At 47.3% G+C, this 12598-nt stretch overlaps 1 protein-coding gene across 1 annotated transcript in view; it reads right to left on the bottom strand.

The window, feature by feature from the left end:
- Nucleotides 1-11631, bottom strand: part of fam3c (FAM3 metabolism regulating signaling molecule C) — a 74792-nt gene extending 63161 nt beyond the window's left edge. Inside the window, exon 1 of the mRNA XM_038780264.1 lies at nt 11488-11631. The gene's annotated coding sequence lies outside the window, so the exon portion shown is untranslated. The remainder of the gene's footprint in view (nt 1-11487) is intronic.
- Nucleotides 11632-12598: the final 967 nt, after the last annotated feature.

Here is a 12598-nt window from a genome sequence, read left to right as displayed (position 1 = left end):
GTCTGAGGGAATAGGCCCAAGTCAGCTAAAGGATTTGCGATAGAGGGCGAGGGAGAATGAGAACCGGTGTGTTCGATATGGTCCAACCAAAGGACAATATCGCTCATTACAGAATCTTTTTTGGAGCATCAACAGCAAACCCCATCTCCCATTCAGAAGATGTGTTTAAATGTAGCTGTTAATGCCAAGGTTACATTTGCAACCCTTGTATCTTTCTCCATGCTGTGAAACGTGACGTCAGTGCTGGAGGACATCTGGTTTGCATTTGAAACAATGTACCTTTCCTTGCAATAACACTGTGGATTACTTCTGGTATTTAAAATACAACTTTGCCTTCTGATCAATCCCTCTTCTCCCCTTTTAACATGAACCTTCCCTCAATGTAACATTCCCAATTAAAAATGAAATACTAAAAGATTGCGCCTTTTTCCCTGATTGAGTGCCACGTATTTCTTTCAGTCATCCGTTTCCTAAACAATCCTATTTTGCAGATTCCACTAGTGATGCAGAACTAAATATTCTGCTGGTAGCTGTTTGTGTAAGCAGATGCAGCAGATGCCATTTGGTGATTAAAAGGAACACTCTTGAAGCTCCCTTGGGCCCTGTGATCAGTTGGAGCGCTTGTCATGGAAGGAGGACTGGCACTGTAAACTTTCTTTCAAAAAATTGCTTACACCTTATATCAGCAGCATTTTACACTAGCTCCAGAGGTTAAACGGGTAACAAATTCAGAGTCCACGGAATAGAAGGTTATGCTGATGGAGTGGTGATAATGGAAGGGAGGAGGCTTGGTGACACCACCAGGTGCTCTGGTTTCCTCCTACAAGTCCCGAAAGACATACTGTTAGGTGGATTGGACATTCTGAATTCTCCCTCTGTATACCCGAAGAGGCGCCGGAGTGCGGTGACTAAGGGATTTTCACAGCAACTTCATTGCAGTGTTAATGTAAGCCGACTTGTGACACTAATAAAAGATTATAGATGATCACTTGGACCAAATTTTAAAAACTTGCATTTATTTACCTACATCTTTCACAATGAAAAGAAGTCCTAAGTACTTTCCAGGTAAATAAGTATGATTGAAGTTTACTTCCTGCTACAGTTTCTGTGCTGTACATTTTACAATCCTTCCTTCAACTTGAACCAGACTGCGGAAGCAGAAAATGCTGGAAAATATATACTGTTTACATAATAAAAATATAAAGTCAATGACCCAATTTGCCCGAAAGGGATTTGCAGGAAGATTACTTCCAAACAAGTCCACTTGCGATGATTAGCTTCGCAATTGAGGGCTCTAATTGCCAGAGTGGGGTTCTTGTTCATAGAACTACTGTGACACATGCTGCTCAAATACAAAGCTCAACCCAATAATTGCCACCCCAGCCACTGAACCTCAAGCCCATCTCACTGTAGCAGACAAAGAGCAAAGAAAAGTACAGCACAGGAACAGGCCCTTCGGCCCTCCAAGCCTGTGCCGACCATGCTGCCTGACTAAACAACAATCTTCTACACTTCCTGGGTCCGTATCCCTCTATGCCCATCCTATTCATGTATTTGTCAAGATGCCCCTTAAATGTCACTATCATCCCTGCTTCCACCACCTCCTCTGGCAGCGGGTTCCAGGCACCCACTACCGTCTGTGTAAAAAACTTGCCCCTCGCACCTTAAACCTATGCCCCCTAGTAATTGACCCTTCTACCCTGGGGAAAAACCTCTGACCATCCACTCTGTCTATGCCCCTCATCATTTTGTAGACTTCTATCAGCTCTCCCCTCAACCTCCGTCGTTCCAGTGAGAACAAACCGAGTTTATTCAACCGCTCCTCATAGCTAATGCCCTCCATACCAGGCAACATCCTGGTAAATCTCTTCCTCACTCTCTCTAAAGCCACCACATCCTTCTGGTAGTGGCAACCAGAATTGAACACTATACTCCAAGTGTGGCCCAAGGTTCATAAGAACTAGGAGCAGCAGTAGGCCATCTGGCCCCTCGGGCCTGCTCCGCCATTCAACGAGATCATGGCTGACCTTTTGTGGACTCAGCTCCACTTTCCGGCCCGAACACCATAACCCTTAATTCCTTTATTCTTCAAAAAACTATCTATCTTTACCTTAAAAACATGTAATGAAGGAGCCTCAAATGCTTCACTGGGCAAGGAATTCCATAGATTCACAACCCTTTGGGTGAAGAAGTTCCTCCTAAACTCAGTTCTAAATCTACTTCCCTTTATTTTGAGGCTATGCCCCCTAGTTCTGCTGTCACCCGCCAGTGGAAACAACCTGCCCGCATCTATCCTATCTATTCCCTTCATAATTTTAAATGTTTCTATAAGATCCCCCCTCATCCTTCTAAATTCCAACGAGTACAGTCCCAGTCTACTCAACCTCTCCTCATAATCCAACCCCTTCAGCTCTGGGATTAACCTAGTGAATCTCCTCTGCACACCCTCCTTTCTCAAGTAAGGAGACCAAAACTGAACACAATACTCCAGGTGTGGCCGCACTAACACCTTATACAATTGCAACATAACCTCCCTAGTCTTAAACTCCATCCCTCTAGCAATGAAGGACAAAATTCCATTTGCCTTCTTAATCACCTGTTGCACTTGTAAACCAACTTTCTGTGACTCATGCACTAGCACACCCAGGTCTCTCTGCACAGCGGCATGCTTTAATATTTTATCGTTTAAATAATAATCCCGTTTGCTGTTATTCCTACCAAAATGGATAACCTCACATTTGTCAACATTGTATTCCATCTGCCAGACCCTAGCCCATTCACTTAACCTATCCAAATCCCTCTGCACTTTTTGCTTTATCACTCATCTTAGTGTCGTCTGCAAACTTGGACACATTGCCCTTGGTCCCCAACTCCAAATCATCTATGTAAATTGTGAACAATTGTGGGCCCAACACGGATCCCTGAGGGACACCACTAGCTACTGATTGCCAACCAGAGAAACACCCATTAATCCCCACTCTTTGCTTTCTATTAATTAACCTCTCCTCTATCCATGCTACTACTTTACCCTTAATGCCATGCATCTTTATCTTATGCAGCAACCTTTTGTGTGGCACCTTGTCAAAGGCTTTCTGGAAATCCAGATATACCACATCCATTGGCTCCCCGTTATCTACTGCACTGGTAATGTCCTCAAAAAATTCCACTAAATTAGTTAGGCAAGACCTGCCCTTTATGAACCCATGCTGCGTCTGCCCAATGGGACAATTTCTATCCAGATGCCTCGCTATTTCTTCCTTGATGATAGATTCCAGCATCTTCCCTACTACCGAAGTTAAGCTCACTGGCCTATAATTTCCTGCTTTCTGCCTACCTCCTTTTTTAAACAGTGGTGTCACGTTTGCTAATTTCCAATCCACCGGGACCACCCCAGAGTCTAGTGAATTTTGGTAAATTATCACTAGTGCATCTGCAATTTCCCTAGCCATCTCTTTTAGCACTCTGGGATGCATTCCATCAGGGCCAGGAGACTTGTCTACCTTTAGCCCCATTAGCTTGCCCATCACTACCTCCTTAGTGATAACAATCCTCTCAAGTCCTCACCTGTCATAGCCTCATTTCTATCAGTCGCTGGCATGTTATTTGTGTCTTCCACAGTGAAGACCGATCCAAAATACCTGTTCAGTTCCTCAGCCATTTCCTCATTTCCCATTATTAAAACTCCCTTCTCATCCTCTAAAGGACCAATATTTACCTTAGCCACTCTTTTTTGTTTTATATATTTCTAAAAACTTTTACTGTCTGTTTTTATATTCTGAGCAAGTTTACTCTCATACTCTATCTTACTCTTTTTTATAGCTTTTTTAGTAGCTTTCTGTTGCCCCCTAAAGATTTCCCAGTCCTCTAGTCTCCCAGCAATCTTTGCCACTTTATATGTTTTTTTCTTCAATTTGATACTCTCCCTTATTTCCTTAGATATCCACGGTCGATTTTCCCTCTTTCTACCGTCCTTCCTTTTTGTTGGTATAAACCTTTGCTGAGCACTGTGAAAAATCGCTTGGAAGGTTCTACACTGTTCCTCAACTGTTCCACCATAAAGTCTTTGCTCCCAGTCTACCTTAGCTACTTCTTCTCTCATCCCATTGTAATCTCCTTTGTTTAAACACAAAACACTAGTATTTGATTTTACTTTCTCACCCTCCATCTGTATTTTAAATTCCACCATATTGTGATCGCTCCTTCCGAGAGGATCCCTAACTATGAGATCATGAATCAATCCTGTCTCATTACACAGGACAAGATCTAGGACCGCTTGTTCCCTCGTAGGTTCCATTACATACTGTTCTAGGAAAATATCGCGGATACATTCTATAAACTACTCCTCAAGGTTGCCTTGACCAACCTGGTTAAACCAACCGACATGTAGATTAAAATCCCCCATGATAACTGCTGTACCATTTCTACATGCATCAGTTATTTCTTTGTTTACTGCCTGCCCCACCATAACGTTACTATTTGGTGGCCGATAGACTACTCCTATCAGTGACTTTTTCGCCTTACTATTCCTGATTTCCACCCAAATGGATTCAACTTAGACTCCATAGCACCGATGTCACCCCTTACTATTGCCCGGATGTCATCCTTAAATAACAGAGCAACACCACCTCCCTTACCATCCACTCTGTCCTTCCGAATAGTTTGATACCCTCAGATATTTAACTCCCAGTCATGACCATCCTTTAACCATGTTTCAGTAATGGCCACTAAATCATAGTCATTTACGATGATTTGTGCCATCAACTCATTTACTTTATTCCGAATACTACGAGCATTCAGGTAAAGTACACTTATGATGGTTTTTTTACCTCTGTTTTGAATCTTAACATCTCCAGTTTTATTCCTTTTAGTATTACTGGGCCTATTCACTGAGCTCACCTCAGTCACTGTACTGTCGCCCTTTTTGATTTTTGACTATGTCTTCTCTGCCTTGCACTTTTCCCCTTACTTCCTTTTGCTTCTGTCCCTGTTTTACTACCTTCCAACTTCCTGCATCGGTTCCCATCCCCCTGCCACAATAGTTTAAACCCTCCCCAACAGCTCTAGAAAACACCCACCCAGGACATCGGTTCCAGTCCTGCCCAGGTGCAGACCATCCGGTTTGTACTGGTCCCACCTCCCCCAGAACCGGTCCCAATGCCGCAGGAATTTGAATCCCTCCCTCTTGCACCATCTCTCGAGCCACGCATTCATCCTATCTATCCTGACATTCCTACTCTGACTAGCTCGTGGCACTGGTAGCAATCCTGAGATTACTACCTTTGAGGTCCTACTTTTTAGTTTAACTCCTAACTCCCTGAATTCCGCTTGTAGGACCTCATCCCGTTTTTTTACCTATATCGTTGGTGCCTATGTGCCCCACGATAGCTGGCTGTTCACCCTCCCCCCCAAGAATGTCCTGCAGCCGCTCCGAGACATCCTTGACCCTTGCACCAGGGAGGCAACATACCATCCTGGAGTCTCGATTGCTTCCACAGAACCGTATCACTATAGCCCTGCCATTTTTCTTCCTGCCTTGCTGTGCAGCAGAGCCAGCCACCGTGCCATGAACCTTGCTGCTGCTGCCTTCCCCTGGTGAGCCATCTCCCTCAGCGGTATACCTGTTTTGCAGGGAGATGACCGCAGGGGACACCTGCACTGCCTTCCTACTCTTGCTCTGACTTTTGGTCACCCATTTGCTATCTCCCTCAGTAACTTTCACCTGCGGTGTGACCAACTCGCTAAACGTGCTATCCACGACCTCCTCAGCATCGCGAATGCTCCAAAGTGAGTCCATCCGCAGCTCCAGAGCCGTCAAGCAGTCTAACAGGAGCTGCAACTGAACACACTTCTTGCACGTGAAAGAGCCAGGGACAGTGGACGTTTCCCTGAGCTCCCACATCGCACACGAGGAGCATGACACGGGTCTGGGATCTCCTGCCATGTCTTATACCTCAGGTAAACTTATACAACAACAATTTCAAAATAAAAATAAATAAATAAGACAATGAAAAGAAAAACTACTTACCAGTCACTTACCAGGGTTAAAAAGCACCTTCTCTCACTCTGCACCGAATTACCTCACTGCACCAAATTACCAAGTTGCAATCCCCACTCTAGATGTGTCTCACTCAGGATGTGTCTCCTTGAAAAGCGATACAGCTGTAACATGACTAGCCAATTCTTATACTGAATGCCCCGGCCAATGAAGGCAAGCATGAGTGTGCCTTCTTAACTACCTTCTCCACCTGTCTGGCCCCTTTCAGTGACCTGTGAACCTGTACACCTAGATCTCTCCGACTTTTAATACTTTTGAGGGTTCTACCATTCACTGTATATTCCCTACCTGCATTAAACCTTCCAAAATGCATTACATCACATTTGTCCTGATTAAACTCCATCTGCCATCTCTCCGCACAAGTCTCCAAATGATCTAAATCCTGCTGTATCCTCTGACAGTCCTCATTGCTATCCGCAATTCCCCCAACCTTTGTGTCGTCTGCAAACTTACTAATCAGACCAGTTACATTTTCCTCCAAATCATTTATATATACTACGACCAGCAACAGTCCCAGCACTGATTCCTGCAGAACACCATTAGTCACAGCCCTCCAATTAGAAAAGCACCCTTCCATTACTACTCTCTGCCTTCTGTGACCTAGCCAGTTCTGTATCCACCTTGCCAGCTCACCCCTGATCCCGTGTGACTTCACCTTTTGTACCAGTCTGCCATGAGGGACTTTGTCAAAGGCCTTACTCAAGTCCATATAGACAACATCCACTGCCCTACCTGCATCAATCATCTTTGTGACCTCTTCAAAAAAATCTATCAAGTTAGAGAGACACGACCTCCCCTTCACAAAACCATGCTGCCTCTCATTAATACGTCCATTTGCTTCCAAATAGGAGTAGATCCTGTCTCAAAGAATTCTCTCCAGTAATTTTCCTACCACTGACGTAAAGATCACCGGCCTTTAGTTCCCTGGATTATCCTTGCTACCCTTCTTAAACAAAGGAACAACATTGGCCATTCTCCAGTCCTCCAGGACATCACCTGATGACAGTGAGGATCCAAAGATTTTTGTCAAGCCCTCAGCAATTTCCTCTCTAGCCTCCTTCAGTATTCGGGGGTAGATCCCATCAGGCCCTGGGGACTTATCTACCTTAATATTTTTCAAGACGCCCAACACTTCGTCTTTTTGGATCTCAATGTGACCCAAGCTATTTACACTCTTCTCCAGACTCAACATCCACCTAGACAAAAATAAACCTCTGAAGGCATTTCTGTCACTGCGCCGATCAAAGGAGTAATAAATATTTTATTGACAACTGGTGTTGAAAGTTTATGTTCAAATTACATTTCCAGACATTTGTATTGATCAGTCTTCAGTTAGGAACAAAGTTAAACTTGGCAAAATATTCAGACTATGCAGTAATTTGGTACTTTCTTCATGACCACCCCCCCCCCCCCCTCCCCAATTAGGATCTATGTTTTAAGGGCTGTTTAGCACTGGGCTAAATCGCTGGCTTTTAAAGCAGACCAAGGCAGGCCAGCAGCACGGTTCGTTTCCCGTAACAGCCTCCCCGGACAGGCGCCGGAATGTGGCGACTAGGGGCTTTTCACAATAACTTCATTGAAGCCTACTCGTGACAATAAGCGATTTTCATTTCATTTCAAGACAGCAGAGCTATGACGTTGTGATTAGCTTTCCTTGCTGCCAATTTCACATGTTCTCCATTACGAATTTGTACGTTTGGTTAACATCACAGCTGACAAAGTAGCCATGAGGCCTCGGAGGATGAATGAACCTACAGACGCCACTCTGAAGAGCAGACAAACGTTTTGGACTCGAAACATTGTTCGGAAGACAACAAATGAGTAAATCCGAGGCAGAGGCCGATAGATTTTTCAATATTACGGGAATCAAGGGATAGCTTAGGGAAAGTGAAGGCAGAGTAAATTAGCCATGATCATCTTCAGTCGCGAGAGTTAAATGGCTACTCTTACTTCCTAATGCCTGGACCTCACAAACATAATTGGGAAAGATGTTTGTGAGAGACATCAAGAGAAAGAAGTGTCTTTTTCGGATTGGCTCCTGATTTTTAAAAGGCCTCTTCCATAACCAGGGCTTGATAAATTCAAAGGTCACTTTGAAATACTTTTTACAGAAGCCTGAGACACAGTCTTTTACTGTCAATCGGCTTGGGGTGTGACCTTTTTAATAACAAAAAGTTAATATCAAGCATTAAAGAGACTGGTTGCATGGCAGGGGCAGGGGAGGCGATGTCTGGTAGAGCAATGGACAGTGCAGGGTCAAACAGCCTTATTAGAGGAGAATGTCAGGAAGGAGACTGGCAGCATGTTGTGCGAATCAAGAAGCATTTCGATCGCTACCTCACATGGAGGGCAGCAAGCTTTGAGAGAAAATGTGAGATGGAAGCTCAGTCAGGCAGACTTCGATCTGAAATGCTCCAACATTCGGGCAAATACAAAAAGCCCAGGTGATAACGTAGCCAACAGGGGCGCGATCAGGAGACAGGAGAAATCTGCAGTAAGGCCAGAGACAGCAGCAATGTAAGCAGAGAGTTACCCAAGGAGGAGGTAGTCAGCAGAGTCAAGGGTCCAAATACTCATCAGGGAATGTGATGAAAATATATGCTCGATATTCCAGTTTTATTGTACAACTAAAACATGCAACTCATCCAAGCTTCCTTTGACAGCACCTCCCAAACTCTTAACCATTACCACCTAGGACAAGAGCAGCAGTTACACGGAAACAAGCCTGCAAGTTCCCCTCAAAGTCATCGCCGTTCCTTCATTTTCACTGGGTCAAAATACTGGAGCTGCCTTCCTAACAGCACTGTGGGTGTACCTACATCACAGACTTCCATGGTCAAAGGGGGGGGGGAAGAGGGGCTTACCACCGCCTCAGGAATGAGCAGTAAAAATGCTGGCCTAGCCTTCAACACACCCAGAGTGGAAGAAACTGATTCCTGGATTCTGCTGCTCACAAAGTGTGTTCCTCTGCAGTAATTGCCCACTATCAACCAACTTTCCCCCCCAACTCTTTGTGGCATAGTTTTTGGAATAATTAAGTTTAAATTCACGCAGCTAACAATTCTAAAATTACCAATTCAAAAGGATTTGAGGGCAGGACAGAACTAGCCAGCAGACATGCCAATCAACAAGAATTGAGGCAGATGAGGTAAAGATCTATATATATATTTAAAAGCTGGCACAGATACCAAGTAGCAGCGCTACAGCCAGGTTCAGACACAAAGTGGATATAAAGCAGAGGGGAGAAACACAGAACAACTGAGCAGAGGGAATCAGGCAGAGCTGAGAGAAGCAGGAAACTGCTTCTGAGGGATTAAGGGAGTTTAAGGTTGCAATAAAATGGCCAAGGGAAGACGGACCCAAGAGCTGGGAGCAAATGGTTACGCAAAAGAAATACCCGAGAAGAATTCTGGAAACAACAGAAATAGGGATTAACTACCACAGAACGGAGGAGATGCTGGGAATGTTACAGGCCATGTATACGATTTTGCCCAATTGATATTTCACAGGCACCCGAGGAATGCAGATATTTAGTACAAAATTGAGAATTTAGTGGAAAAGACGTCATCAATTCATCCCAAAATATCAGCACCAATAACGGGTTTGATGTTTTTGCAGACTAGTTGACATATTTTTAATTTCAGAGAAAATTTGCCAGGATTAGGACCAAGTCAGGGCTTTTGGCCAAGGCAAAGTTACGAGTAATGTAAAGATAAAGTGGGGGGAGGGATGTTTCATGGAATAACAGTGCAGAAGAGGGTCTTTCGTCCATCATATCTGCACCGATGCATGAAAGACACCTGACCAACTACCTAATCCCATTTGCCAGCACTTGGCCCATAGCCTTGAATGTTAAGACATGCCAATTGCGCATCCAAGTACTTTCTAAGGGTGTGAGGCAACCCACCTCTACCACCCTCCCAGGCAGTGCATTCCAGACCGTCACCATCCTCTGGGGATTGGTTGTAGCTGGCAGTCAGGTTAAATTACATTGGGGTGGAGGTTGGGGAATCCGTGAGGCTGAGGGAATGGGGATGCAGTGAAACAAAGGGAATGGGATGGGGAATCCAGTGAGGCTGTGGGGTTGGGGAATGCAGTGAGGCTGAGGGAATGGGGATAGGAAATCCAGTGGGGCTGTGGGGTTGGGGAAGACAGTGGGGCTGAGGGGGTGGGGAATGCAGTGAGGCTGTGGGGTTGCAGTGAGACTGAGGGGGTGGGGAAGGCAGTGGGGCTGAGGGGGTGGGGAAGGCAGTGGGGCTGAGGGGATGCGGAATGCAGGGAGGCCGAGGGGAATGGGAATGAAGTGAGGCTGTGGGGAATGGGGAATGCAGTGAGGCTGTGGGGATGGGGAATGCAGTGAGGCTGTGGGGATGGGGAATGCAGTGAGCCTGTGGGGATGGGGAATGCAGTGAGGCTGTGGGGATGGGGAATGCAGTGAGGCTGTGGGATGGGGAATGCAGTGAGGCTGTGGGGATGGGGAATGCAGCGAGGCTGTGGGGAATGGGAATGCAGTGAGGCTGTGGGGGTGGGGAATGCAGGGAGGCTGTGGGGGTGGGGAATGCAGGGAGGCTGTGGGGATGGAGAATGCAGTGAGGCTGTGGGGGTGGGGAATGCAGTGAGGCTGTGGGGATGGGGAATGCAGTGACGCTGTGGGGGTGGGGAATGCAGTGAGGCTGTGGGGGTGGAGAATGCAGGGAGGCTGTGGGGAATGGGAATGCAGGGAGGCTGTGGGGAATGGGAATGCAGGGAGGCTGTGGGGATGGGGAATGCAGGGAGGCTGTGGGGATGGGGAATGCAGGGAGGTTGTGGGGAATGGGAATGCAGGGAGGCTGTGGGGATGGGGAATGCAGGGAGGCTGTGGGGATGGGGAATGCAGTGAGGCTGTGGGGGTGGGGAATGCAGTGAGGCTGTGGGGGTGGGGAATGCAGTGAGGCTGTGGGTGTGGGGAATGGGAATGCAGGGAGGCTGTGGGGAATGGGAATGCAGGGAGGCTGTGGGGAATGGGAATGCAGGGAGGCTGTGGGGAATGCAGTGAGGCTGTGGGGGTGGGGAATGCAGTGAGGCTGTGGGGGTGGGGAATGCAGTGAGGCTGTGGGTATGGGGAATGCTGTGGGGAATGGGAATGCAGGGAGGCTGTGGGGATGGGGAATGCTGTGGGGAATGGGAATGCAGGGAGGCTGTGGGGATGGGGAATGCAGGGAGGCTGTGGGGATGTTGAATGCTGTGGGGAATGGGAATGCAGGGAGGCTGTGGGGGTGGGGAATGCAGTGAGGCTGTGGGTGTGGGGAATGGGAATGCAGGGAGGCTGTGGGGATGGGGAATGCAGTGAGAGGGAGGTTGTAGTCAAGGTGATGGAATTCAGTGGGTGTTCAAGGTGAATCAGGGATCGAGCTGTCACTGCCTAACCGGAAGGTTGTCAACCCATTACTCACCCGTTGTCTCTGCCCAACGCACAGCCCCGGGAGGCGGCCTCGACCCGATCAGTCCCTCCGCACAGCAGCAACTGCCAGCGGGAGAGTAGGAAACGCCGCAGAGAGACGCTGCCTCCACCTACACCGCCACCTGCAGGGCACTGGCAGAACGATTAACCCTCCACCTACACCGCCACCTGCAGGGCACGGTTAAATCGGTTCACCCTCCACCTACACCGCCACCTGCGGGGCACGAGCAGAACGGCCCACCGTCCACCTGCACCGCCATCTGCGGGGCACGGGCAGAACGGCCCACCCTCCACCCACACCGACACCTGCAGGGAACGGGCAAAATGACCTGCCCTCCAACGACAGCGCCCTCTGCAAAATACGGGCAGAACGACTCGTCCTCCATCGCCACAGTCAACTGCCGGGCACGGGGAGATCGCCTCGCTCTCCATCAGCACCGCCACCTGCAGGGCACGGGCAAAACGCCTCACCCTCCACCAGCACCGCCACCTGCCGGTCACGGGCATGACTCGCCCTCCACCGGCACCGCCACCTGCAGTACAAAGGGGGAAACGACCGGCCCCATGCAGGCCACAGTGAGAACTCCAGCGGATGCGAGAAATCTGAAATAAAATCAGCCAAGAATAACTAATGAGGTTTAAACAGAAAGTGCTGGGAAAAACTCTGCAACTCTGACAGCATCTGTAAAGAAATAGACATTTCGAATCAGCATGACTTCCTCCGAATGTGTGCGGGGTGAAGTGGAAGGACCTTTCTTTTTCTAGAATGTGCTAAAGGATTTTAGCCAGGATGAGCTGCAGGTGTTTTCAGGGTATTAACTTGCACAGAAACAGAGAAACTAGGAGCAGGAGGAGGCCATTGGTCGTTCGAGTCTGCTCCACCATTCAATATAATCATGGCTGATCATCCAACACAATAGCCTGATTTTGTCTTTCCTGTCCATATCCTTTATCCTCTTCGCTCCAAGTACTATATCTAAATGCTTCTTGGAAACATACAATATTTCGGCCTCACTCAACTGCTTCATGGGGTAGCGAATTCCACAGGCCGACCATTCTCTGGGTGAATAAATTTCTCCTCATCCTGTGCTAAATAGTCTACC

The sequence above is a fragment of the Scyliorhinus canicula genome, chromosome 20 (assembly GCF_902713615.1).
Source record: "Scyliorhinus canicula chromosome 20, sScyCan1.1, whole genome shotgun sequence".
NCBI lineage: Eukaryota > Metazoa > Chordata > Chondrichthyes > Carcharhiniformes > Scyliorhinidae > Scyliorhinus > Scyliorhinus canicula.
The sequence above is the reverse complement of the archived record's forward strand: the minus strand, read 5'-3'. Positions and strand labels throughout refer to the sequence as shown.